Below are 13,951 nucleotides of genomic sequence, written 5' to 3' on the forward strand. Positions count from 1 at the left end.
TCAGAGACAGGCGGTGCTCTCGTTCCAGCCCTACGTTGTCATCGACTTCTTTAAGCGAGTCGAGTTCCAGCAGCGCGGCAGCGCCCACATCCACACCATTCTCTGGCTGGACAACGTAGAAGAAGAGTTGTGCTCCAACATGCCACGGACCATGCAGATGATCGATGCCTTGCTCACCTCTGACACCGATCTACTGAGGCGGACGCAGACGCAGATCCACGCGCACACCCACACATGCTACAAGTGGGGACAAACAAAGTGCAGGTTCGGCGCTCCCTACATGCCCAGTAACGAAACCAACATAGTGTTGCCCTTCCCTCCAACTGAAGACGAAGCGGAGAAAGCGCTACGAAGAAATGCACAACGCGCTGGAAAGTGGACAGTTCGACTCCTTGGAAGAGTTCCTGGGGGCCTTTAACGTCCGCTCCAACAAAGAGTATATGGACATTCTAAAGGCGAGGTTTGCGCGTCCTTGTGTGCTTCATTGTCGGACGCCCGCACAGAAGTTCGTGAACACCTTCAATCTATGGATCGCCAAGGTGCTCGACTCCAACATGGACCTGCAAGTTATCCTGGACCACTACACCTGCACCACGTACGTCGTGGACTACGTCAACAAGGCTGACCGTGGCATCTCAAACCTCCATAAGGCAGTCATACAGATTCTCGAAGAGAAACCTGACATGAACTACGCTGCAGTGATACGCATGCTCGGCGTCACCATGCCCAAGGGAGTGGAAATGTCGGCGCAAGAGGCTGCCTGGTTCCTGCTCAGGCAAGAAATGTCTGGAAAGAGCCATGACAAGTCCGCAAGGTGAATGACGAACTGGCCAAGCTCAGCGCGTCGTCCACGGACGTCTGGAAGCCCAACATCATCCCCAAGTACGCGGCTAGGCCGCGCGAAATGGACGACGTCTGTCTTGCGGACTTTGCCAGCAAGTACGGGCATGGAAACGGCAGCGGCGGCACATAATACATCTTTCGCAACCGCCCCGTGGTCATACGGTACTGCCATTACTCCGTCAACAACAGGCTGGACGACTACATGCAGGAGCAGGTCCTCCTTTACGTGCCGTTCCGAAGCAAGGCTGTGGTCGTCCTCGACAACAACAAATACGTGCACCTCTACGAAGACAAGGAACTGACCGCTGTGAAACAACGAATACAACCCTGCTAACGACGACGACATTGTGGCTAAATTGATTGAGCAACACCACCAACAATGAGAAGCAGAAGCAGAAGCCACCAGACCAGATGATGATTCTCCTGCTGACGTCCTCCACCAACACGAAGACACCGACCTCATCCCGAGCGAAGACTTGGTGCGCCTCGTCAAAGACATCAGTCCGAGTACCACTGTGCGCAAATGCCAGGACGTCATGGACAGAGACAAGTACACCAAGCTCATGTGCATGACGAATGCCGAGATATACGAGTGGCTCCGAGAAATCGCCCATAGACAAACGACCGTCGGTGCACCTCCATTGCGCGTCTTCTTGACGGGACCGGTTGGATGCGGTAAAACGTGTGTCCTCAAGCTGGTAATGGACGTTCACAACCGCTACAATTCCGCTGGTCCCTACAACGCATTCGTCATCTGCGCAAGCACCGAAAAGGCGGCAGTGGCAGTAGGAGGAACCACTGTGCACTCGGCGTTCAAGCACTCTCACAGCAAGACCAAGGACATTGGAGAGGGTTAAGCGACAGTGAGCTCAACATGTTTCGCGTGGCCTTCTGCCACGTAAAATGCATTATCCTCAATGAAGTGAGCATGCTGTCGTCTGATAACCTCAATGTAGTCTACTGCCGTCTCAGACAAATCGCTAAAGGCTCGACGAACCGTTCTGAGGCCTCAACGTGATCATGTGCGGCGATTTGTGTCAATTGCCGCCTGTCAGAGTCAATGAGGTCTACAAGAGGTGTCAGAAGTAAGCAGCGAGCTCTTTGGATCTACTATAAAGTGGCACTACCTCGACTACTTTCCACTCGTCCAGGTGGTCAGACAAGTCGACGCATCCATTTCTGCTCTGCTCACCAAGATCGGAGACGGAAGACCGCTCGTGGAGGAAGAGGTACGGCTAGTGGAGAGCAGGTTTGTCACTTCTGAAGAAGTGTTATTTCGTGCACCCTCGGCAATACAAATCTTCTATTCCAACAACGAAGCGAACAAGATTAACACGTTTGTTGCTACCCAGCAAGCAGGAGCAGAAGAAGTCGTTCGTCTGCGAGCTCAAGACATGTTCCTGGGTTGCATGACTCAAGACGCTCTAAAAAAGGCCAGAGACAAGGTTGAGCGAATGTTGCACATGGAATTTGCCAACCTTCCAAAAGAGATTTTAATCATCCCCAACTAGCCGCACATGATCACCACCAACATCGATGTCATCGATGGACTTGTCAACGGGGCGGTGAGAACTCTCAAGTTGTGCGAGAGAGCAGTAGATGACGGAGAGTTCCCGTGTCATGATTATATTCACATGGATAGAAAACAAAGAGAAGAAGAGGAAGAAGTAACATAAAAGAACGTGTTCCAGTTGAAGAAATATAGGAGAAAGAAAGAAAAAGAAGAATACATATTGAAGACGGAATTAAGAAAAGAACCTGAGGAAGAAGAAGCAAGCAAGGGGCACGAGAGGCGACGTGGCCGGGAGAGGACAGAGCGCGCTTGGAACAAGGAGAGGCGTGGGCGAGCGGCAGCGGCGGCATGACGTGCGACCCGTGACGGCTAGCAGTGCACCTGGCAAGGACGTACCCCAGCCTTCGCAGCAATGTACTGTGAGCTGCGGGAGCACGGCCAGGAGTAGAGTTCGGGCACAACGACGTCATCCCTGTGTGGACACGCCAGGCTTCCTACGGCTACGCCCCATAGGCCATAGGCTTCCTACGGCTTCGCACCAGAGTGGACGAGTGGTACAGCTGATGCGGAGAGCTGACTTCGACGTCGTTCCTGAGCTGCATCGGCGGTACAGCTGACGGCCGTACACCCGCGACGCTGCGAACATCGCTGACGCGACGAGCCGTACGACTTGATCTCGAGGCAGCAGCTACGTCAATGCAACGCCGTGGTGACGAACTGTAAATATAACTATTAGCTTTTGTACATGGTTGTTGTTTTATAGCTATTTTTGCATGCCTTTTGCTACCTGAGGACTTCATACTTGGGTTTTCACTTATAAAGGTTTTTCGTACTCAACAATGTTCCTGTGTCGTGTTTTCCACCTATGAGACCATGACATCCCGGAACGCCTTTGGTGCAGTTCGGTGATGTGGCCGCGACGGGAAAGCTTGCTCGCCTCCCCTCGAAAAGAATGGTGAACGAGGTCAAACAGAGCGGCCATGACGTCGACGCTACGTGGATCCCCATCGAACCTCGCGTTACCACACTAACCTTGGATCGCAAGACGGGCGCCGTGTGCAAGCGAAGGCAGTTTCCATTGGTTCACGCCAGTGCGATAACCGTGCACAAGCCACAAAGGGGAACCTACTCGTCCATCGTCTACGAGTACAACAAAACGCACCCACAGAAGCTGGTGTACGTTGCTCTCAGCCGCTGCATCAACGTGAACAACCTATACCTTAGGAACACTAAAGGAGACCATCAGTACCATCACAAGGACAGCAACAAAGACAACAGCGAGTTTCAACGTCTCGAGCAACACAGATTGCAGACACTGACGCACCGCCATCTTTTAGCCTTGTGAGAAGACGTTGACTCTTCGGCCGAGTTTACCCTGGTCCTGCTCAACATTCTATCTCTCAATGCCCACGCAGACGACATTGAGAGAGATCCCATACTGACCACAGTGGACGTACTGTGCTTTACGGAGATGTGGAACGCAAGAAAACAGTTCATCAATGGATTCGTTCCAATCGACTGCACCGAAGAAGCAGAGCATCCGGCGGGTGGTGTTGGGATTTACGTCAAGTTGCCAGAGACCGCGGTAAATCTCGACCTGCTGCTCACCAGCCAGAGCCATAACGGTGAGCATGCCGCTGTGAAGCTCTCCAACGGAATCTTCTTGATGACTATGTATCTGGCACCCAATCTCTCCAAAGGAAAAAGCCCCATTCGTACTGGCTGGAGACTTCAACGTAAACATCATAGATGACACCTGGCTTATACAACATATGGTATCTCGATACGCTCTCAGATGCATATCATTCGATCATCTACATCCAACGACTATCTGGGGGACTTGCATCGATATCATCTTTGGAAACTTTAGACTGCATCTGATTCAAGAACCGTTGATCCTTCATTTCACTGACCACAAAGCGGTCATAGAAGGGTCAACGGAAGCTGCGTCTCACTACCATATACGGCGACGAAGATTAAAACATTGTGTATATACTGTACCACCCCTATGTTTGTCATGCCTTTACATGATGTAAGGAGTTAGGCATAGCACCGTCGACGCTCTGCACCATTGTTGGGCAGCAAGACGCTTTGTTGAAGAATGCCCAGCACTTCGGCGGAAACGTCAAACAGGCGAAGACGGCTAGACACGTGAAGCTGGAAGAGGTCCTGCTGACATGGTTTCGCGAAGCAACAGCCGCCGGCGTCAATGTAGATGGCAAGGTGCTACGCGAAAAGGCCGACAGCATCGCGCTTTCCCTTGGGATTGAAAATTTCCAAGCTTCCGGGAGATGGCTCCATTGTTTCAAAGAAAGACACGGACTTGTCTACAGAGTTGTTTGCGGTGAAGTGAAAAACATGGATCAATCAGCCGTCAGCGACTGGCTGAACATGCTGCCAGCACTGATTTCTGACTACGCACCGTGCGACGTATTTAATGCTGACAAGGCGGGCCTCTTTTTTAATTTGCAACCGGAGAGGAGCTTGTGCGTGAAGGGCCAGGCTTGCCAGGGCGGCCAAAAAAGTAAGGAAAGAGTCACTGTGCTTTTTTGCGTGAATGCCGAAGGCTCGGAGAAAATGCAGCTGACCGTCATAGGCAAGTCAAAACAGCCGTGGTGCTTTCGATCGGGGGGACGTTTACCTTGCTTGTACTAAGGGAACAAAAAAGCATGGATGACTGCGGATTTTTTCCGCGAGTTCCTCACGTACCTGGATAGGAAAATGGCAGCAAAAAAACCGAAACATCTTGCTTTTCGTAGACCAGTATTCGGCCCATCCAAAAGAGACAACCTTTAACAATGTCACCGTAAGATTCCTTCCTGCGAACACTACGAGCCACCTCCAGCCACTGGACACGGCAATAATTCGGAATGTGAAACACCATTTCAAAGGACTGTTAGTGAGGCGTCTCCTCGCAAAAAGTGATCACAAGGATGACAATTTGCGGATCAGTCTGCTCGATGCCTTGCATTTCTTGGCCATGTCTTGGGACAATGTGACCTCAGACACAATCGCAAACTGTTTTCGCAAATGCGGATTTAGCCAACACCACCTAGATAAGAGAAGGCCTTCCCGTCCCCTCCCCTCAACAGCCTGACGTCACCACACTCAGATCGGCGGCAGATTGAGAGGAGGGTAGGGGAGGTCGAGGGAGCCGACTAAAACGACGAGAGAGTGACATGGCTTGCCACGGCTTATGGCTGTGAACTAATGCGGGGCCAATCCCATGCTCGAGCACGACTGCGGCAGCTTTTTTCAGGAACCAAGTTGGCAAAAACTCTCATCCTTCGCTAAAAATTTTTTTTTTTCTTGCTACATGGCTTGATTACTACCGTTGTGCATGATGTATGTTACAAAAGGCGCTGCATTTCAGCCTTCAAAACTTCAAAGTTCTCTTTGTAGCGGAAAGTGTGTGTTGTGCTCTGACCACATTGTGCTCAAACCACGTTGTTTTAGTGGCGGTCGCAAACGAGCTGTCACTGTCACGCAACTCAGTATAGTATTGCTGCCACGGCATGCATTAACTACCAAGCAGTATGCCTGGCTGTTGTTGTGCGCCCAATTGCAAATCTAATTATGCCGGAGAACCCACCGTTCGCGTCTACAGGTTCCCCGTCGGCGCCACTGAAAGAGCAGCGTGGACGCGCGCCGTGCCGCGTAAGGATTTTGCGCCATCACAGTACACAGTGGTAAGGAAGTCTGCCTTTTCTTTCCTTTCACGTTGCTCTCATATTTGCTTTTGCGGTCGCATAATTGTGGGGACTGCTCGGTATTTCTGTCGTTAATTTACATGTAACGTTCTATCTGATTCCAGCTCTGCAAAAAGCACTTTCACCCGAGTGACTTCGTCACCTCGACGAGCTACACGGACACGGTCACTGGCAAAGTGATTGAAGTTCCACTTAAACTCAGGCGTCTAAAGCCGGGAACTGTTCCAAGCATTTTCCCTGGCTGCCCCACGTATCTTTCTCAAGACAAAAGTGCAGCCCGCGAAGGCCCAGAAGAAAAACGGGCTCGTATGGAGGCCAAAGCGCTGCAAGATGCATTGCAAGAGTCACTCATCACTCAACAAGAGGAAGAGCAGAGCAACGCCATCTCCTCTCTCGAGGACCTCTTGTGCCACACGGACAAGCTTTTGGTGGGAGACTTCTGGAGCAAGGTGATCGTGAAAGACAGTGTGTGGTTCTTGAACTTTGTGCCTCAAGATGCGCCGGTAGTGCGTTGTGCTATAGTTGTATGTGCCGACCTCCGTCTCAAAGTATACTTTGGAGAGACACGGATTGAAAAGGTAGGCACCGTTGTGTTCCCTGTTTCAATTTCGGACATTAGACAACTTGGTGATACACTTGACCGCGTTGAGGAAATTGTAAAATGCTCCCAAAATGATGAGGCAAGTGTTGAGCTTCTTTTGCGACGTATGTTGGCACACTTAGAAGAACTGTCATCATTACAGTTTCTGTCTGACTGGCAGGCAGAAGTGATGAAGTTTCTGAGGCAGCAAGTTGAGATTGTTTTGACCAATGGAGCGACGTATCCAGCCGACTTACTTGTGTTCGCCAGTATTATGTTCACAATATCGCCACACGCTTACAAGTTCATGCGAAGTACATCGAAGTTGAGGCTTCCTCATCCAAACACTATTAGGCGTGTTTCTGCCACATACAGCATTAGTCCTTCTTTGGAGCAACAAGATGATTTGTACTTGTCGTATGCCAAAAAAATGGCATTACCACTCAAGGACCATGAACGGACTGTAACGCTCATGATAGACGAGATACATTTACAGTCCTACTTCGAATATAAAGGTGGTTTTGTCACAGGTGCAGCTACGAACAGCAACATTGCTGCAAGGACAGCATACGTCTTCATGATTCAGAGCCTTTTGTCATCCAACAAAGATGTTGTGCATATTCTACCTGTTGCAAAACTCGAGGCGAAGGACTTGCACTGCTTTATCAGGCGCCTCATTAAAGAGCTAGAAGATTCTCGACTTCGGGTGATCGCAGTTATTTCTGACAATAATTCCATTAACCGCAAAGCAATGTCTTATTTTTCTGATCCCCCCAAATTTAATATTGTCTATGCACACCCATCTGATCCTTCAAGACCTTTGTTCTTTGTTTTGGACAGTGTTCACATTCTCAAGTGTATCTGTAACAACTGGCTTAATCAAGGTAATCCTGGGACTTGCATGTTTTTTCCCGACATAACTGAACTTTCCAGTGATGGACAAGTGTTAACAGCATCATTTGGCACTTTGAGGAAGGCACATGAAGAGGAAAGCAATGAGCTCTTGCGGTTGGCACCCACATTATCTTTAAAAGCATTAAATCCATCCAACTTGGAGCGCCAGAATGTCAACCTCGCCCTGAAGATTTTCAACCTTTCAACTATTACAGCACTCACAAGTTCCAAGTTAGCTCAAAGGTACAGCTGAATTTATCCGCATCATCTTGACTTGGTGGAACATCGTAAACATCAAAACGCCTCACAAGGGACAGTGCCTACGCGATGGCTTTCAAGAGCCTGTGAGAAGTCTGTCTTGCCCTCAGATCGATTTCCTCAACAGTGTAATTGACTGGCTAGAATTTTGGGAAAGTCTAAAGCATGATGCAGGCCACCTGACTCGCGAAACACACAGTGCATTCCGCCACACTTGTCACGCTCTTGTAGAAGTAACCCGCTACTGCATTGAAGAGCTCGGCTTCTCGTACGTGTTGCTGGGAAAGTTCCAAACCGACTGCCTAGAGGACAGATTTGGAAAATATCGGCAGTTGTCGGGAGCGCAGTATCACGTGTCTATACGGCAGATATACGAGTCGGAGCACAAGCTCAGATTGCAAAAAGTGCTGGAGCTCCCGGGACTCCCTCATCTAGATGTTCTAACCCCATGTGGCTCTCTTCACGACCCACAGTATATGAAGCGGTTTGGTGTTGCCATAAGAGAGCAAGACATCAAGAAGAAGCAGCCGATGCTTCCTGCCATTACTTATGTGGCATGTGGCTTATGTGCACATGCAGCTGTAAAAAAGCTTGCATGTACCTCCTGCAAGGACAATCTTGTTTTAGAAGACGAAAGTTTTGAGAATGATGATTTTTCACTTATTGCCACTGCCACGAGAGGTGGCCTCAAGTTTCCTCAACCTGTAGTTGTGCAGGCAGTTTTGACAATGGAAATAGTGCTTGAGCAACTCGTAAGCGAGAAAAACGCGACTGAGTTTTATGATTCTCCGAAGCAAAAAGAGCTTCTTGTTGCCTTGACGTCATCGCTTACCGATAGCGATGAAGACCTTGACACTTGTGACCGGGGGCATTCACCACAGCTCGTCATGAAGTATATTCTTAGTGCGGCTGCGAATGTTTTATTAAGTAATCTGTGTAAACAGAACAATGACAAGCTTACGGCCAGTAAACAAGAAAAAAAGCGAAAGCTAAAGACACTGCAGCCTTGACCTTCTTTAGCTGCATATGCAGGCCATGTTGTTTTGTAAGAAGCTGCATATGCAAACAAGCATATGTTGTTTGGTAATAGTTTGTACTGTTTTGTTTGCATGTGAAATGATTTGTTTGTAGGTATTGTTATGCCATGTTCATTTTGAACTGTTGAAAGTGTAATAAATGAACGAGAAAGTTGACTTTCGTTTGTATTTATAATTGCCTTACTGGAGATTGCTGCATCAGTCAAGTTCAAAATACTTTCTGCATCAAATCTCGAAGTATCGAAGTCATATGAGTCATACCAGCAATACGTGTGTTTGCTAAATGCCCCATCGGTAACGGTTGTCAGGAAAAACTAATAAAAAAACAAAAAGAAATCTTACGATTGTTTACATAAATGTCTGAAAAAAAAATGGGATGGTGGGTTTGCATGCTGACAGCCAGTGGTCCGCGGGAGCACTTCGTGCGAATCAGAAATAAAACTACATTATTGAAATAGGTTATGTCAAAACCTATTGCATAAGAAGCATTTCTGAGGGTAAATTTAAATTCACAGGCTGTTTGCATGCGAAGAGACCGGTAGCGAACTCGACACAACCGCTTCGGCGCAGTGAAGCCAACTACCAGGCCGATTTCACTTCCGTGACGTCACTGCATCGTGGGGAGGCCTTCAGTATTTAGGTGGTGTTGATTTAGCACGGGACTGGACGTGGTTCCCACGGGAGTTAATCAAGAGCCCGATGAGGACTTGGTGATTGAAGGCTGGGAGAGTCTGAAAACTGAAGCTTCTGCTGAAGACTTCGTCACCGCGGACAACAACGTTGCGACCTGCGGGTTAAGGTTTATTGAAGACCTGGTCGATGAAGTGGATGAAGTAGAGTCTGACAGTGATGGTGAAGGCGTCGACGTGTGTGACCAACTACCGTCGACGTCGGAAACTCTTCATGGTCTCGACATTCTACGCCATACCATAAGTGCCGGCAGCGTGAGCAACGAAACCGCTACACGGTTTTATTCCTTTCAAGCAGGTCTTCTCGGCGACATCGAGGACAGGAAGGTGCAAACGAACATTACAGACTTTTTCGGCCGCAAGTAGTTGTGCCCAATAAAGTATGTGTGCATTTTCTAGTTCTGCTTAGCTTGTTATGGCTTATACAAATTCGGGATGATACGAATATTTCGCGTGCTCCCTACGAATTCGTATCATCGAGATTCTACTGTATTTCGTTTATTTGTATTCATTATTTTATATCCCAAATGTTATTTTTCAAATAAATGTATAATAAATTTATGCCTATAACTTAGCGCAAGAGTTCATAAGTTATAGTAAACAAAATAAACGGTTGTTTTAAGAAGGCGCATCTACGTTTTACTTATAAGCTTGCAGCAACTGAAGTCCACTCTTCTGCATTCAAGCCTTATCACAAATGGCTGCTGCATGTGCTTCTCGATAACAACTGACACGGAAATTTGCAGTCCATGTTCCTTCCTCTGCAATAATTGGCGATTCACAGCTAAAATATGTCCTTGACCACTTCAATCCGAGAAGCCTCCATCTGCCGATCTGGAGCATATACTGAAAACATTGGTGACCTACTGGACTTTGTTCCTAAAGGGATTTCACACTTGATTCTTCATGTCAGGTCAAACGACATTGCTGCCACTGATGCCTTAACAGCATTCGACCGGTACGTGGCACTCCTTGACCGCATCTGATCCAAGAGACCGGATATTATTATGGTGTTTGCTGCTCTGGTACTCCCAGGAAACTCCAACGAACGCCTTCTCTGACGCAACTGGTGTGCAGTTATGAGACTCAACTGTAAGAGACCCCCACGAACGCCTTCTCTGTGCGTGTATGATGTGTGCAGGGGTGCCTTGGCACATGGCCGTGAAATGTAGAGTGTGTTTGTGCAGAGTGTTCTATTTCTACTGTGCTGTTTTCCAATGGTTGCTCTCAGCCTGTCCCGTCGACTTCTTTTCACTGTGTCCTGTGTTTTCTGCTGGTTTTTATCCTTTGTGACTATGTACCAACTAGCCCAGTCCGACGACTTGGTTATAAAACCAGTTTTCTTTCTTGCCCAAAAGCATGTCAAACCAAGCAAGATTGAAAAAAAAAAAAAAGACGTCAACAAAGCAGTCGAGCGCTTTTCAGATGAGGTGATCGCTGCAGTTATTTTTTTTTTTTTTCTTAAGGAGTACCCAACTTACCACCCAAAAGCTGAGCCCTTCAGAAACACTATTGCAACTGTGAAGTTCACGACGTATATGCAAAGGTGGTTTGCCATTCATAGTGAGGTCAAGAGAAAAGCACACCTGTACTTTAACAAGTCTGACCAAATGCATTTGTTCTGTGTGACATACAGATGGTTGAATTGGTTTGAAGAGGAATTCCCACAGTACCTCGAAATTCTCCATAGTGCCTACAAGTGGGATGTGAAGCTGGCAGGCGAGTTCCTTGTTATGCAGGTCACGGCAAAGCAGTTTTCTATAAGAATGCCTTCAGCCTGGACCGACAGTTCATTTGGGAACAAAGGAAGGGTTGGCTGTGGAAATGCTATTGTCCTACACTAGATGTTGCACTGCTTTGAGTAAATTTATTATTTTTTATTGATATGATGTAAAAGCAGATGTTGGCGAACAAGTAAGGCGCTGGCTACTCCTTAGCTCTTGAGTGGATCGAGCATACAAGACAACAAATAAACATACTGTATGTATTAAATGTTCATTGCCACAAACAGAGGGCAGCAAGGCTTTTGACATAACGTGTGTGCAATGAGAGCCATCAAAACTACCGATAAAGGAGAAGCAGCAATGACTGACCTTTGAACAATAATGCGTCTCATATGGGATCTTGGACTACAACACATTCCGAAAATATCTAAAGGCAAGATCCACATCTATGGCTAAGATATCTGTGGCAAATGTCTCTTCAAACACTGTATCCACCGTGTGAAGTTTACAGCGAAATGGAGCCAACGTTCATGAAATGCGTAACTGTAGTTTTCGGCAGTACATAGATGATCGTGGTCATGTATCCCACATAGTGTGGGCCCTCTGTAATTCAGCTCTACATCGTGCTAATGCTTGACTGCATTACACAAGTGAGGAAGTAGGAGCGAAGTGGGTGCGTGTGTGTGCAAGGGGACTGGGCAGACACGTGGAGAATAGTGTATGTTCAGTATGAACATGTTGGCCTGTTGTCGATCGTGTGTGACAAGTGGGGGCTTGTCTGTGATCAAGATGGACATGGAGACTGAATGTGCCTGAAGAGTTGCTCCAGCATCTACTGGCACAAGGCAACGGCTAAGGCAACGGCAAAGGCAACGGCCATACAGCACGAGAAAAAGACAGCGGTACGACACAGACTAATGGAGAGGAGGGGGAGGTTAAGGCAGTGCCTGCAGGTTCCATGACAAAAGGAGCGGTGGTTCAACCGGCATGTGAGGGGATCCAAAGAGGAGTTTTCGGACTCACTGAAAATGTTTGCCTGGTCACCAGTGCCAGTGTTATGTTTGCTGATGTGGTATACCTTGACCCTGAACATCAACGGCACTGCAGAGCCGCCGGTCGCCAACCAGTGGGTTCTTCTTTACGCCTTCACTAGTCGGGAGGCAGCGGCCTTCACGTTAGGCATACCGAACTGGTGATGGCATAAAAAGAGCCCACGGATCGGCAGCTGGTGCGTCTGCAGTACCGTTGGTGTTCAGGGTCAAGGTATACCACATCAGCGAATACAACATTGGCAACAAGATGATTACGCCACATCAGTGAAGAGGTAAAAGTCATTCCTCTTACTTTTGCCCGCACCTCGGTCTTTGTTCCTGTACGGCGTCTTTCCCTCCTTCCGAACATGGCGTTCGCTCTACCGCAGCCTCCGCCTTTGCTTTCCTCACCCGGTACGACTCCTCTGATACAGTGGTTGACATGGAAACGTAAGTTTGTTACATTTATTCAGGTGGCCAGAAGTAACGACTTGCCCGAAGCAAGACGACTAGCCATCCTGCTCACATGCCTAGGACCCGACGACCAAAAGCTTTGCAATGACATCGTGTCTCGTGAAGACATATGACTTGCGACACAGTTTTTCAACTGTTCGACAAGCACTTCAAGACGGGAACAAATTCCTTGGTGCACCGGATGACTTTCAAAGAGAGACATTAGCAAGAGGGAGAAAGTTTCTAGGACTTTTTATCAGCTTTACTTAAGTCAGATACGCCGCGTGAGTTTGGCACATGGAGGAACGAAGCGATTCGGGGTCAACTTCTCCATGGGATTTCCTTATCATCGTATGCTCGTTATGATCTGGTAGTTGTAGACTACCATTCTAAATGGCCTGAAGTATTTTTCTTGTCATCAGTCACTACAGATGTGTTAAGGGGGGACATTGGTCTTTCAAGATGTAAAACCATGAAAAAAAATCAGTTTTTTTTAAATGTCATTTTTGTAACGTACAGGCATTGCCGCAAGTATTGACCAAGTTTCTTGCACCTTGGATTGATATTTCGGCCACAGCATCAATTTGTACCACAAGAACAGGCTATATTCTAAATGAAAAAAAAAAAAAAGCACAGAAATGGAGCTCTTAATGCTATGAGGCTGTTGAATGATATATGCTGCAGCAGTACTTATGCAGGTTATACCCCTGGAGGCTACTAATCATCTAACAAAAAATTTTAACATTTTGCGTTGCATGAGGTTCAAAATCAGCATTATTTGCTTTTCTACATTTTCCCAAAACCTGAGTTTGTGACTCTTTGCAACCTTTTGGGAGTGGTCTTTCAGTAATCAAAGCACCTAGAATTGTAATTCTTGTTGCACTACTGAGCTACATGAGTATTGCCCATAGGGGTAGTAGCAGATTTTTGTATTTCAGTTTTAATGTTTTTTTTAATTGTCCGTGCATTAAACAGCTAACTAGCCACATCTTGAACAGAAAGCTTTGATATGCTGTATAACTCTTAATAGTTCGCACATCAGAAAAGTATTCCTACCCCTGTGAAGCTTATGTTTCCTAGTATACAGCTATGTGCCTAAAGCAAGATTTTGATGAGTTTTTGCTCCATTGTTCCCGGAAACAATGCTAATTAATTTTAATTAACTTCAGCACTAATGGACATATTTGAAGAATAATTTGCATATTTGGAATCGGCAAAG

At 47.3% G+C, this 13,951-nt stretch overlaps 1 pseudogene; it reads left to right on the forward strand.

The window, feature by feature from the left end:
* Window positions 1-7,363: 7,363 nt before the first annotated feature.
* On the forward strand, window positions 7,364-8,883 carry LOC125756275 (uncharacterized; annotated as a pseudogene).
* Window positions 8,884-13,951: the final 5,068 nt, after the last annotated feature.

The sequence above is a fragment of the Rhipicephalus sanguineus genome, chromosome 11 (genome assembly GCF_013339695.2).
Source record: "Rhipicephalus sanguineus isolate Rsan-2018 chromosome 11, BIME_Rsan_1.4, whole genome shotgun sequence".
Classification (NCBI taxonomy): domain Eukaryota; kingdom Metazoa; phylum Arthropoda; class Arachnida; order Ixodida; family Ixodidae; genus Rhipicephalus; species Rhipicephalus sanguineus.